A 13,975-nucleotide genomic window follows, 5' to 3' on the forward strand; every position below is an offset into this window, starting at 1 on the left:
TTGATTTGTTTAACACTTGTTTGGTTACTACATGATTCCATATGTGTTATTTCATAGGTCTGATGTCTTCACTATTATTTTACAATGTAGAAAATAGTCAAAATAAAGAACAACCCTTGAATGAGTAGGTGTTATAAAACTTTTTTTATTTTTATTAGATTTTTATCCCATTTTCTCCCCAATTTTCGTGGTATCCAATCGCTAGTAATTACTATCTTGTCTCATCACTACAACTCCCGTACGGGCTCGGGAGAGACGAAGGCCGAAAGCCATGCGTCCTCCGAAGCACAACCCAACCAAGCCGCACTGCTTCTTAACACAGCGCGCCTCCAACCCGGAAGCCAGCCGCACCAATGTGTCGGAGGAAACACCGTGTACCTGGCACCCTTGGTTAGCGCGTACTGCGCCCGTCCCGCCACAGGAGTCGCTGGAGCGTGATGAGACAAGGATATCCCTACCGGCCAAACCCTCCCTAACCCGGACGACGCTATGCCAATTGTGCGTCGCCCCACGGACCTCCCGGTCCCGGCCGGCTGCGACAGAGCCTGGGCGCGAACCCAGAGACTCTGGTGGCGCATTTAGCACTGCGATGCAGTGCCCTAGACCACTGCACCACCCGGGAGGCCGTTATAAAACTTTTGACTGGTAGTGTATGTTTATATTATTAATAGCAGCTGACAAAGTCAATGTTGTTATGTCCAGATTTGGAGTGATACATGACATAAATGACTGTTTTAGGTGATTCCTTTTACTGTGCCAAATAATCTAAATAGCTGAAAGTAGAGGTCGACCGATTATGATTTTTCAACGCCAATACCGATACCGATTATGGAGGACCAAAAAAAGCCGATACCGATTAAAATCGGCCAATTTATTTTCTTTATTTGTAATAATGATAATTACAACAATACTGAATGAACACTTATTTTAACTTAATATAATACATAAAAAAAAATCTATTTAGCCTCAAATAAATAATGAAACGTGTTCAATTTGGTTTAAATAATGCAAAAACAAAGTGTTGGAGAGGAAAATAAAAGTGCAATATGTGCCATGTAAGAAAGCTAACGTTTAAGTTCCTTGCTCAGAACATGAGAACATCTGAAAGCTGGTGGTTCCTTTTAACATGAGTCTTCAATATTTCCAGGTAAGAAGTTTTAGGTTGTAGTTATTATAGGACTATTTCTCTCTATACGATTTGTATTTCATATACCTTTGACTATTGGATGTTCTTATAGGCACTTTAGTATTGCCAGTGTAGCTTCCGTCCCTCTCCTTGCTCCTACCTGGGCTCGAACCAGGAACACATCGACAACAGCCACCCTCGAAGCAGCGTTACCCATGCAGAGCAAGGGGAACAACTACTCCAAGTCTCAGAGCAAGTGACGTTTGAAGCGCTATTAGCACGCACTCCGCTAACTAGCTAGCCATTTCACATCGGTTACACCAGCCTAATCTCGGGAGCTGATAGGCTTGAAGTCATAAACAGAGCAATGCTTGAAGCACAGCAACGAGCTGCTGGCAAAACGCACGAAAGTGCTGTTTGAATGAATGCTTACGAGCCTGCTGGTGCCTACCATCACTGTCAGACTGCTCTATCAAATCATAGACTTAATTATAACATAATAACACACAGAAATATGAGCCTTAGGTCATTAATATGGTCGAATCCGGAAACTATCATCTCGAAAACAAAACGTTTATTCTTTCAGTGAAATACGGAACCGTTCCGTATTTTATCTAACGGGTGGCATCCATAAGTCTAAATATTCCTGTTACATTGCACAACCTTCAATGTTATGTCATAATTACGTAAAATTCTGGCAAATTAGTTTGCAACAAGCCAGGTGGCCCAAACTGCAATGAACGCAAGAGAAGTAACACAATTTCACCTGGTTAATATTGCCTGCTAACCTGGATTTCTTTTAGCTAAATATGCAAGTTTAAAAATATATACTTCTGTGTATTGATTTTAAGAAAGGCATTGATGTTTATGGTTAGGTACAGTCGTGCAACGATTGTGCTTTTTTCGCAAATGCACTTTTGTTAAATCATCCCCCATTTGGCGAAGTTGGCTGTCTTTGTTAGGAAGAAATAGTCTTCACACAGTTCGCAACGAGCCAGGCGGCCCAAACTGCTGCATATACCCTGACTCTGTTGCAAGAGAAGTGACACCATTTTTCCTAGTTAAAAGAAATTCATGTTAGCAGGCAATATTAACTAAATATACAGGTTTAAAAATATATACTTGTGTATTGATTTTAAGAAAGGCATTGATGTTTATGGTTAGGTACACGTTGGAGCAACGACAGTCCTTTTTCGCGGATGCCACCGCATCGATTATATGCAACGCAGGACACGCTAGATAAACTAGTAATATCATCAACAACGTGTAGTTAACTAGTGAATATGATTGACAGTTTTTTATAAGATAAGTTTAATGCTAGCTAGCAACTTACCTTGGCTTCTTACTGCATTCGAGTAACAGGCAGGCTCCTCGTTGAGTGCAATGTAATCAGATAGTTAGAGCGTTGGACTAGTTAACCGTAAGGTTGCAAGATTCAATCCCCGAGCTGACAAGGTAAAAATCTGTCGTTCTGCCCCTGGACAAGGCAGTTAACCCACTGTTCCTAGGCCGTCATTGAAAATAAGAATTTGTTCTTAACTGACTTGCCTAGTTAAATAAAGGTGTAAAAAAATATATATAAAAAATCCCGAAATACCGATTCCAAAAATACCGATTTCCGATTGTTATGAAAACTTGAAATCGGCCCTAATTAAATCGGCCATTCCGATTAATCGGTCGACCTCCAGCTGAAAGACATTAGCAATTAGAAATACTGGGCACACATTATTGAAATACCCCAAACCCATTTGTTGAGTGTCACCAACGCAAACAATAACATTGAAAACCTCTACTGAAAAACCTTGGTAATATATCACTAAGGACTTCCTTTAATCTGAATGCAAACAATCCTTCTCTGTCTATCTTGTCAACAGCTGTTGAAAAAAGACCTGGTTTGCTCGCTCCAGTACACAATGAGCCTCCATTGTACCCTAAAGCCTGTCTCAACCTGAAATACCTGTTTAGATGGAGCCTGATAACACACCTTCCTTATCCCATTTGCATGCGCCCAGCTTGGCTGTAAGGAGGCAGCGGTATCTTGTTGAACTTTATTCAACCCCTGTAAATGATCAGTGTATCCTAATCCAACAAAAAATGTTCACTTGAACTACGAGAACTGTGATTGTGCATGTATTTCAGTATCAAAGCTTGCAAAGTAAAAATACAGTGTGCCAACTGAAATTTTTAAGCTAGTCCTCACCCTCAGTTGTTTTAAGTTACTCATTCATCAGCACAGTCAGAGGGATAGTTCAGTGGGGCAGTTAGCTGAACGACCCACATTCTGTGTCAACAATAACAATTAAGGTAAAGACAGGCAGGAGTCTCAGGTGTGGTTAGCTTGCTCCAGGCTAAGTGCTGGGCTGCTAGCCATTCCTCCAGGGACACTTATCAGCATGCTATCCTTGCCCTAGTATTTGCTTACCCAGGCAATACTATGCACAAGTAACTTTTCACCTTACGCAAAGAAAGAGAGGAGTCAGGAGACTGTCAAAAAGGTGAATGAGCATCGGTGCGCCATCTCTCTACAGGTGATGAAGCACAAGGAAGGAAACACAGACAGGGTATGGAAATATTTTAGCACCTACTACCAGCATAAAATCCTTTTAGCCCTTGAATGTGGAGTCAGGTAGCATGTGTGAGGGATTTTTTTTCATCCCACTGACCCCACCCTTTCAGAAGGTAATGAGAGACTTTCAACAGTTTCTGCATGACACTCCACAGTGACATCACAACAGCTTTGAGAACTGGTTGAGAGTGCCTCGGGCCCCACACAGTTTGCTGAAACCCCCGTGAGCCTGGAGCCCTGCAATTGAGACAGCGTGGGTCCTGTCTGTGTGCAGTGTTGCAGGGGTGCCATTTCATCTCAATACTCAAGAGTGTAGAGAGGAGGGGTAGAGTCACAGACACCATCATGCCGGAAGCTTAATGTAGCTCTCCTGAAGACGGGAGGTCCCATCACCACATTCCAGGAAAACAAAAACACAGGCACAACACAAGACAGGTCTTGTCTATCCCCAGCCCTGGCTGTTGCTCTAGACAAATCTGAACATGCTGTAAAGCTTGGGGCTGGTTAATCCGGGAAAGATAAGGATGGCTGGCTATTTAGAAACATGATTCCATAACCTAAACAGATTGTGGAGGTTATGCATGCATAAACATTTTATAGAGTTTACTTCCGTCATCATGAAGTGCTTTGTGAGACTAGTCAAGGATCATATCACCTCCACCCTACCTGACACCCTACACCCACTCCAATTTGCTTACCGCCCCAATAGGTCCACAGACAATGCAATCACAATCACACTACACACTGCCCTAACCCATCTGGACAAGTGGAATACCCATTTAAGAATGCTGTTCATCGATTACAGCTCAGCATTTAACACCATATTACTCTCCAAACTCGTCATTAAGCTCGAGACCCTGGGTCTTGACCCCGCCCTGTGCAACTGGGTCCTGGACTTTCTGACGGGCTGCCCCAGGTGGTGAGGGTAGGAAACAACATCTCCCCCCGCTGATCCTCAACACTGGGGCCCCACAAGGGTGCGTTCTCAGTCCTCTCCTGTACTCCCTGTTCACCCATGACTGCGTGGCCATGTACGCCTTCAACTCAATCATCAAGTTTGCAGATGACACTACATTGGTAGAGGCTTGATTACCCAAACGAAGAGACGGCCTACAGGGAGGAGGTGAGGGCCCTCGGAGTGTGGTGTCAGGAAAGTAACCTCACACTGAACGTCAACAAAACAAAGGAGATGATCATGGACTTCAGTAAACAGCAGAGGGAGCATCCCCCCATCCACATCAAAGGGACAGTAGTGGAGAAGGTGGAAAGTTCCTCGCCGTACACATCACGGACAAACTGAAATGGTCCACCCACACAGACAGCGTTGTGAAGATGCAGCAGCGCCTCTTCAACCTCAGGAGGCTGAAGAAATTTGGCTTGTCACCCAAAAATACTCACAAACTTTTACAGATGCACAATCGAGAGCATCCTGTCGGGCTGTATCACCGCCTGGTTCAGCAACTGCTCCGCCCACAACCATAAGGCTCTCCAGAGGGTAGTGAGGTCTGCACAGCGCATCACCGGGGGCAAACTACCTGCCCCCCAGGACACCTACACCCCCGATGTCACAGGAAGGCCAAAAAGATCATCGAGGACAACAACCACCCGAGCAACTGCCTGTTTACCCCGCTATCATCCAGAAGGCAAGGTCAGTACAGGTGCATCAAAGCTGGGACCGAGAGACTGAAAAACAGCTTCTATCTCAATGCCATCAGACTGTTAAACAGCCATCACTAACATTGAGTGGCTGCTGCCAACATACTGACTCAAATCTCTAATCACTTTAATAAAATAAAAAATTGGATGTAATAAATGTATCACTAGTCACTTTAAACAATGCCACTTTATATAATGTTTACATACCCTACATTACTCATCTCATATGTATATACTGTACTCTATACCATCTACTGCATCTTGCCTATGCCGTTCGGCCATCGCTCATCCATATATTTATATGGATATATTCTTATTCATTCCTTTACACTTGTGTGTATAAGGTAGTTGTTGTGAAATTGTTAGATTACTTGTTAGATATTACTGCACGGTCGGAACTAGAAGCACAAGCATTTCGCTACACTCGCATTAGCATCTGCTAACCATGTGTATGTGTGACCAATAAAATTGGATTTGATTTGAAAAGCCTCACTCCGCGTTGATGGGGTTTTAAGGGCCGATGGTGTAGAGAGGAAGTCACTGGACAATGGAGGGATATTGGCTGATCACAGCATTTAAATTGATGTCCACTGACTACTTTAGGCCAATGGGTGAGATCATTAGGAATGTACAGTATACAATTACCAGAGTACAGTATACAATTACCAGAGTACTGAACATAGGCGAAACACTGAAAAAGTGTCATATCTCCAAAGAGCAATTCCCTTCAACCTTGATCTTTGTGGGAGGGATTGAATAAGGATCTTGTCATGCTAGATCTTTGATGTGAATGAGCACAGAGACGAATGAGTGTGCTGGCTGCTACTGTGGATACTAAATACAGGAAGAGTAGGTGTAATACAGAACCAGGTCGCTTCTTTGAACATATAATTTACCCCTCCCCCATCGCCTCACCTTATTAACTGCTGTCGCACAACAGGCTCTATCAGCCCTCTTTCAAAAACCACAAAACACAACAACACACACCATATATAATTCATGATCAACACACTGTAGCTAGTTTGCTCTCTAGCTTTCAGGGTTGAAGTTAGTAAAACTTGGCGGATGCGGATAACAAATGCTTAAAACTTTATTGTTGTATTAAGCCTAAGTTTCAACAGGCTTTTCCATTGCGACGTTTCTGAATACCCATCTGCTAATTATTAGCTGCTATCTAAATAAATATACAGGACAATTTTTTTTTTTCTTTTTTCCTGGGTCACTATATCTATTTTGCCAATTGGATCGATCCCCTCTACCACACGGAACCCCACTAATCTACCGACGGAAACGAACGAGGTGACAAAAAAATAATAAAAAATAAATAAAATAAAAACAGACCTCCATCCTATGTTATCTTGCTACCGATAGCCAGCTACCCGGCCAGCTGTCTGGATCGCCGTGCCCCCAACCAACCTCTACTCACTGGACCCTTATGATCACTCGATTAAGAATGCCTCTCCTTAATGTAAATATGCCTTGTCCATTGCTGTTCTGGTTAGTGTTTATTGGCTTATTTCACTGTAGAGCCTCTAGCCCTGCTCACTATATATCCAACCTCTCATTTCCACCACCCACATATGCGATGACATCACCTGGTTTAAATGATGTTTCTAGAGACTATATCTCTCTCATCATCACCCATTACCTAGGTTTACCTCCACTGTATTCACATCCTACCATACGTTTGTCTGTACATTATTCCTTGAAGCTATTTTATCGCCCCCAGAAACTTCCTTTTACTCTCTGTTCTAGACGTTCCAAACGACCAATTCTCATAGCTTTTAGCCGTACCCTTATCCTACTCCTCCTCTGTTCCTCTGGTGATGTAGAGGTGAATCCAGGCCCTGCAGTACCTAGCTCCACTCCTATTCCCCAGGCGCTCTCTTTTGATGACTTCTGTAACCGTAATAGCCTTGGTTTCATGCATGTTAACATTAGAAGCCTCCTCCCTAAGTTTGTTTTGTTCACTGCTTTAGCACACTCTGCCAACCCAGATGTTTTAGCCGTGTCTGAATCCTGGCTTAGGAAGACCACCAAAAATTCTGACATCTTCATCCCTAACTACAAGATTTTCAGACAAGATAGAACGGCCAAAGGGGTCGGTGTTGCAATCTACTGCAAGGATTGCCTGCAGAGTTCTGTTTTACTATCCAGGTCTGTTCCGAAACAATTTGAACTCCTACTTTTAAAAATCCACCTCTCTAAAAACAAGTCTCTCACTGTTGCCGCCTGCTATAGACCACCCTCTGCCCCCAGCTGTGCTCTGGACACCATATGTGAACTGATTGCCCCCCATCTATCTTCAGAGCTTGTGCTGCTAGGCGACCTAAATTGGAACATGCTTAACACCCCAGACATCCTACAATCTAAGCTTGATGCCCTCAATCTCACACAAATTATCAATGAACCTACCAGGTATCACCCCAATTCCGTAAACACGGGTACCCTCATAGACATCATCCTAACCAACTTGCCCTCCAAATACACCTCTGCTGTTTTCAACCAAGATCTCAGCGATCACTGCCTCATTGCCTGTATCCGTAATGGGTCAGCGATCAAACGACCTCCACTCATCACTGTCAAACGCTCCCTTAAACACTTCAGCGAGCAGGCCTTTCTAATCGACCTGGCCGAGGTATCCTGGAAGGATATTGATCTCATCCCGTCAGTAGAGGATGCCTGGATATTTTTTAAAAATGCCTTCCTCACCATCTTGAATAAGCATGCCCCATTCAAGAAATTTAGAACCAGGAACAGATATAGCCCTTGGTTCTCTCCTGACCTGACTGCCCTTAACCAACAGAAAAACATCCTATGGCGTTCTGCATTAGCATCGAACAGCCCCCGTGATATGCAACTTTTCAGGGAAGCTAGAAACCAGTATACACAGGCAGTTAGAAAAGCCAAGGCTAGCTTTTTCAAGCAGAAATTTGCTTCCTGCAACACAAACTCAAAAAAGTTCTGGGACACTGTAAAGTCCATGGAGAATAAGAACACCTCCTCCCAGCTTCCAACTGCACTGAAGATAGGAAATACTGTCACCACCGACAAATCCATTATAATTGAGAATTTCAATAAGCATTTTTCTACGGCTGGCCATGCTTTCCACCTGGCTACCCCTACCCCGGTCAACAGCACTGCCCTCCCCTCTGCTACTCGCCCAAGCCTTCCCCATTTCTCTTTCTCCCAAATACAGTCAGCTGATGTTCTGAAAGAGCTGCAAAATCTGGACCCTTACAAATCAGCCGGGCTAGATAATCTGGACCCTTTCTTTCTAAAACTATCTGCTGAAATTGTTGCCACCCCTATTACCAGCCTTTTCAACCTCTCTTTCGTGTCGTCTGAGATTCCCAAAGATTGGAAAGCAGCTGCGGTTATCCCCCTCTTCAAAGGGGGAGACACTCTAGACCCAAACTGCTACAGACCTATATCTATCCTACCCTGCCTTTCTAAGGTCTTCGAAAGCCAAGTCAACAAACAGATTACCGACCATCTCGAATCCCACCATACCTTCTCCGCTATGCAATCTGGTTTCAGAGCTGGTCATGGGTGCACCTCAGCCACGCTCAAGGTCATAAACGATATCTTAACCGCTATCGATAGGAAACAGTACTGTGCAGCCATATTCATTGACCTGGCCAAGGCTTTTGACTCTGTCAATCACCACATCCTCATCGGCAGACTCGACAGCCTTGGTTTCTCTAATGATTGCCTCGCCTGGTTCACCAACTACTTCTCTGATCGAGTTCAGTGTGTCAAATCGGAGGGTCTGTTGTCCGGACCTCTGGCAGTCTCTATGGGGGTGCCACAGGGTTCAATTCTTGGACCGACTCTCTTCTCTGTATACATCAATGATGTCGCTCTTGCTGCTGGTGAGTCTCTGATCCACCTCTACGCAGACGACACTATTCTGTATACTTCTGGCCCTTCTCTTGACACTGTGTTAACAACCCTCCAGGCGAGCTTCAATGCCATACAACTCTCCTTCCGTGGCCTCCAATTGCTCTTAAATACAAGTAAAACTAAATGCATGCTCTTCAACCGATCGCTGCCTGCACCTGCCCACCTGTCCAGCATCACTACTCTGGACGGCTTTGACTTAGAATATGTGGACAACTACAAATACCTAGGTGTCTGGTTAGACTGTAAACTCTCCTTCCAGACTCACATCAAGCATCTCCAATCCAAAGTTAAATCTAGAATCGGCTTCCTATTCCGCAACAAAGCATCCTTCACTCATGCTGCCAAACATACCCTTGTAAAACTGACCATCCTACCAATCCTCGACTTCGGTGATGTCATTTACAAAATAGCCTCCAAAACCCTACTCAATAAATTGGATGCAGTCTATCACAGTGCCATCCGTTTTGTCACCAAAGCCCCATATACTACCCACCACTGCGACCTGTACGCTCTCGTTGGCTGGCCCTCGCTTCACACTCGTCGCCAAACCCACTGGCTCCAGGTCATCTACAAGACCCTGCTAGGTAAAGTCCCCCCTTATCTCAGCTCGCTGGTCACCATAGCAACGCCCACCCGTAGCACGCGCTCCAGCAGGTATATCTCTCTGGTCACCCCCAAAACCAATTCTTCCTTTGGCCGCCTCTCCTTCCAGTTCTCTGCTGCCAATGACTGGAACGAACTACAAAAATCTCTGAAACTGGAAACACTTATCTCCCTCACTAGCTTTAAGCACCAGCTGTCAGAGCAGCTCATAGATTACTGCACCTGTACATAGCCCATCTATAATTTAGCCCAAACAACTACCTCTTTACCTACTGTATTTATTTATTTTGCTCTTTTGCGCCCCATTATTTCTATCTCTACTTTGCACCTTCTTCCACTGCAAACCAACCATTCCAGTGTTATTTTTTTTACTTGCTATATTGTATTTACTTCGCCACCATGGCCTTTTTATATATTTATTTATTTATTTATTTATATATATATTTTGTTTGCCTTCACCTCCCTTATCTCACCTCACTTGCTCATATTGTATATAGACTTATTTTCACTGTTTTATTGACTGTATGTTTGTTTTACTCCATGTGTAACTATGTGTTGTTGTATGTGTCGAACTGCTTTGCTTTATCTTGGCCAGGTCGCAATTGTAAATGAGAACGTGTTCTCAATTTGCCTACCTGGTTAAATAAAGGTGAAATAAATAAAATAAATAAAAGTGCCAAACATATCCCATTAGACAGATGGATAATCGTTAAAGATAGATGTACTATAATAAGCAAATGCTTCAATCAGGAGATGTACAAGTCTTTGTTAATTATAATGCTTTCAAAATGATTTCCTGAACGTTTTGCGTAGGTTTCAGCCTCTATCATTTCAATAGGGACAGTAAGGTCGAAACCATTTACATTCTTTACACATTGGTAAATAAATGACAGACTGCCGCTATAACCAACCAGCCTTGACAGAACCCTTCACGAGAAATCAGCTAGACTTGTTGAAACCATTACGCATCTGCGGAAAAACCCTGTTCCATTCCTTCAAAATTATAATCTTTGATTCTTTAAACTCCTATGTAGAATAAGGGAGACAACGTTCTTATGGAAAACCTGAAACAGTAAACTGGTTTCAATTAATATTTCAAGCTCCTTACAATTGTCATTCATGATATTTTCTCCAAGGATTTTAAACAAAGTTACTATGTGACTTTTGCTTCAGTACTTCTTTAAACATTAGTCAATGTCTCTATCAGGCTAGAATTCCCCAGAGATTTCCTGTTAACAATATGACCACATTAACAAGTCAGGGCACAGTCAGTCTCCCAGCCATACACAGTAAAATAAACCAATGAGATCCTGAACGTCAGACTGTGTAACGGGATGGCAGTCTAAATGCAAAATGAATACATAAAACGTATTATCTCGTTAAAATATAGCCTACACTTTCACTCCTGTGAGACCATCTGAAGGGAATCTGTGAACTGAGCTCCAATTTTGCATTCAAAATGGATGGCCAATCCAATTAAGGGGAACATTAAAGTCCAATGTATTGGTGATGACTGATGATGATGATATAATGAGCCTTCACTGACACACATGCAGTACTGAGTACAGCAACACAGGCTCTCCCTCTGGCTAAGTCTGGGAACTCTCTCCTAGAGCATCCTTACAGTCACGTGTTATAGCACAGTTTACTTTACCACACTCACTGGAGTATTTGTCCTTTGGGGTTAATATACAAGCACAGATAGGCACACAACCAATTAATGATTAATAAGATTCCCGTTGCCTCCTTTCCTCTTGAACTAAAGAGTTGGGAGTCTTCCTCCTAATTAGCACAAAGTCAAGTCCAGCTAGGGAGTGTAGTTCTGGAGAATCTGTTATACATTCCAGCATAGATAAGGAAAACTGAAGTAAATACTGTCCTTCAGTGGAGGCAAAAACATGGTAACATTTACAAGGACATCTTATATGAGACGTGAGTCTCACACAATGGATAAAAAGTGCATGATACGTCTATCTAGGACTGCAGTAGCAAATTACCCTGTAGTGTGTTAATGTATTCATTATGAGCAAAAAGTTCAAATGATTTGTGATGTTCCGAGTCAGAAATGGGATGTAAAGCCTAAAAATATATTCCATCAAACAATACGCTACAGTATCCATCTGCTGGGTCATGAAGTGAGGCATGTGATTAAGTCAGTTGTTAGATATGGACTACATACCATGTCATTTCTGATTGGCCACCACTGTTCATACTTACAAAACACAGACACGATTTGACTTATCATACAATACCAGCTGCTGTTTATTCAGAGAGGATCTATGCAACACAACGAAGGGAACTGGAAGAGAGAAGATAACATCATAAAATTGCTTCTCACCATTTCCTACTTTCATGTCAAGTGACTGTGGAGCTGTGAGCATCAGATGAATTCTAAATAGAGGTTCTGATAACTGTCAAATGGTTTGAGTGGAGACAACTGGATTATATTTCATATGGTGTCATTTCCTCTTTTTACACCACTTTGTGTGATGATAATTTCCTATTCAGAAACATCACAAACTGCTCAATATTACTTATAAAGCAAGTATGAAGCATGATGCATTACTTGTCAATTGAATTACGGGACCTACCGAGGTCTAGTCAGTGAGATTTACAAAAACATGGCGGAAATAGAAATAGACAAAAAACGACATAGGGTAAAGAGATATTTAGATGTCAAAATACAGTAACTAATCATCTGAAGCGATATAATAGAGAGCGCGCATTTATCACATTCCAACACGCCAATCTAAATTCTGCTGCTAACGTTACTGTCTTGCTTTGCAGTTATCTATTCAGCAATTATAGCTAGTATAATAGTTAATAATAATAAGAATAGTAGAGCACATTATTCAAGCAAGTGGTAAGTGAATTTCAAACCAAAACCATATTACCACATTATCCATTGTTGTCAGACTTGACTTGTAACTTTTTACAGGGTAAATGCTAGTAGTTAGCTAGCTAACGTTAGTTGCCCCATGGCAAATGGGCCAGGACTAACGTTAGCTAGCTAGTAGCTCAACTACAGCATGTTTCTGACCTTTTCAAAACAGTTGTCAGAAATGTAATGGTAGCGTCAATTCACTCAACCAACTTGTTGGATTGCAACTTTCTGTAGGCTATTTGGCATCATTATGCCGCGCACATGACCAAATCACCCGGTGGCATGCAAAAGATCGTGGCTAGCTAACGTTAACTCGTTTGAAAAACATGCTCTCATGTCCAAATACATCGTTTTTAACGGCCTCAAACATTCGTAGTTTGACTCTTTGTGAAAAAATAAACATTTGTTGAGAATAAAATGGAAAATTACTTACAGTGTTGTTGTTTTAGTGAAGACTAATCAGGAGGGTTAACATCCCGTTTGACTTTGATATTTCAACTTTCGGCGCAATTGAAAACAGCATCAGTTCAATTGCAGTCAGTAGTTTTGTGCATAGGTTTTGTGCCTCTACTTATGCCATGGCAATCATGTATAAACAGTGGAGGGACTGCTAAAACACATTTGGAGCTTATGATTATGCTAGCTATCAATGCATACCAATATTGTGAATCATGAGTAGGAGCCTTAAAAGTGAAGGAAGTGATGTTTGCATGTGGGTCACAAACTGATCACATTTGAAACTCATGATCCACAATATTATCTGTACTCTAAGGTCACTGACTGAATGGATAAAGAAATATCTTGCATGTCATAGTTTCCCTTCCCTTTGGAACCCTCAAGCACTTTTATTTTCCCCCAACAGGCCAGTCTCTCCATATCTTAATAATTTAATTGATATGATATAGGTTACTTACTACCAAAGACCAGGTCTATAGGACGTATTTGGTTCTACAAGGTGACATAGACTTACAAGTCAACCATTGCTTCACAAGGCTACTGGAAATCAAAAGCAAGCAGGGTCTGTAATGTTGATCTGCCACCATGTCTGGGGTGAGGATGATGGCGATGTGATAGAGAGGATGCATGGAGACCTTCCTGCTGCAATTTTTCCTGTATTTATAGCCAATCAGGTCCACAGAAAACCTCAGGTAGTGGAGTAAAGCCCATCTACAATACATCATTTTTGTACTGGTATATTATGCTGACTGGAGATGTTTAGGCTACTCATTGTGAT

This window comes from Salvelinus fontinalis, chromosome 35 (genome assembly GCF_029448725.1).
Source record: "Salvelinus fontinalis isolate EN_2023a chromosome 35, ASM2944872v1, whole genome shotgun sequence".
Lineage (NCBI taxonomy): Eukaryota > Metazoa > Chordata > Actinopteri > Salmoniformes > Salmonidae > Salvelinus > Salvelinus fontinalis.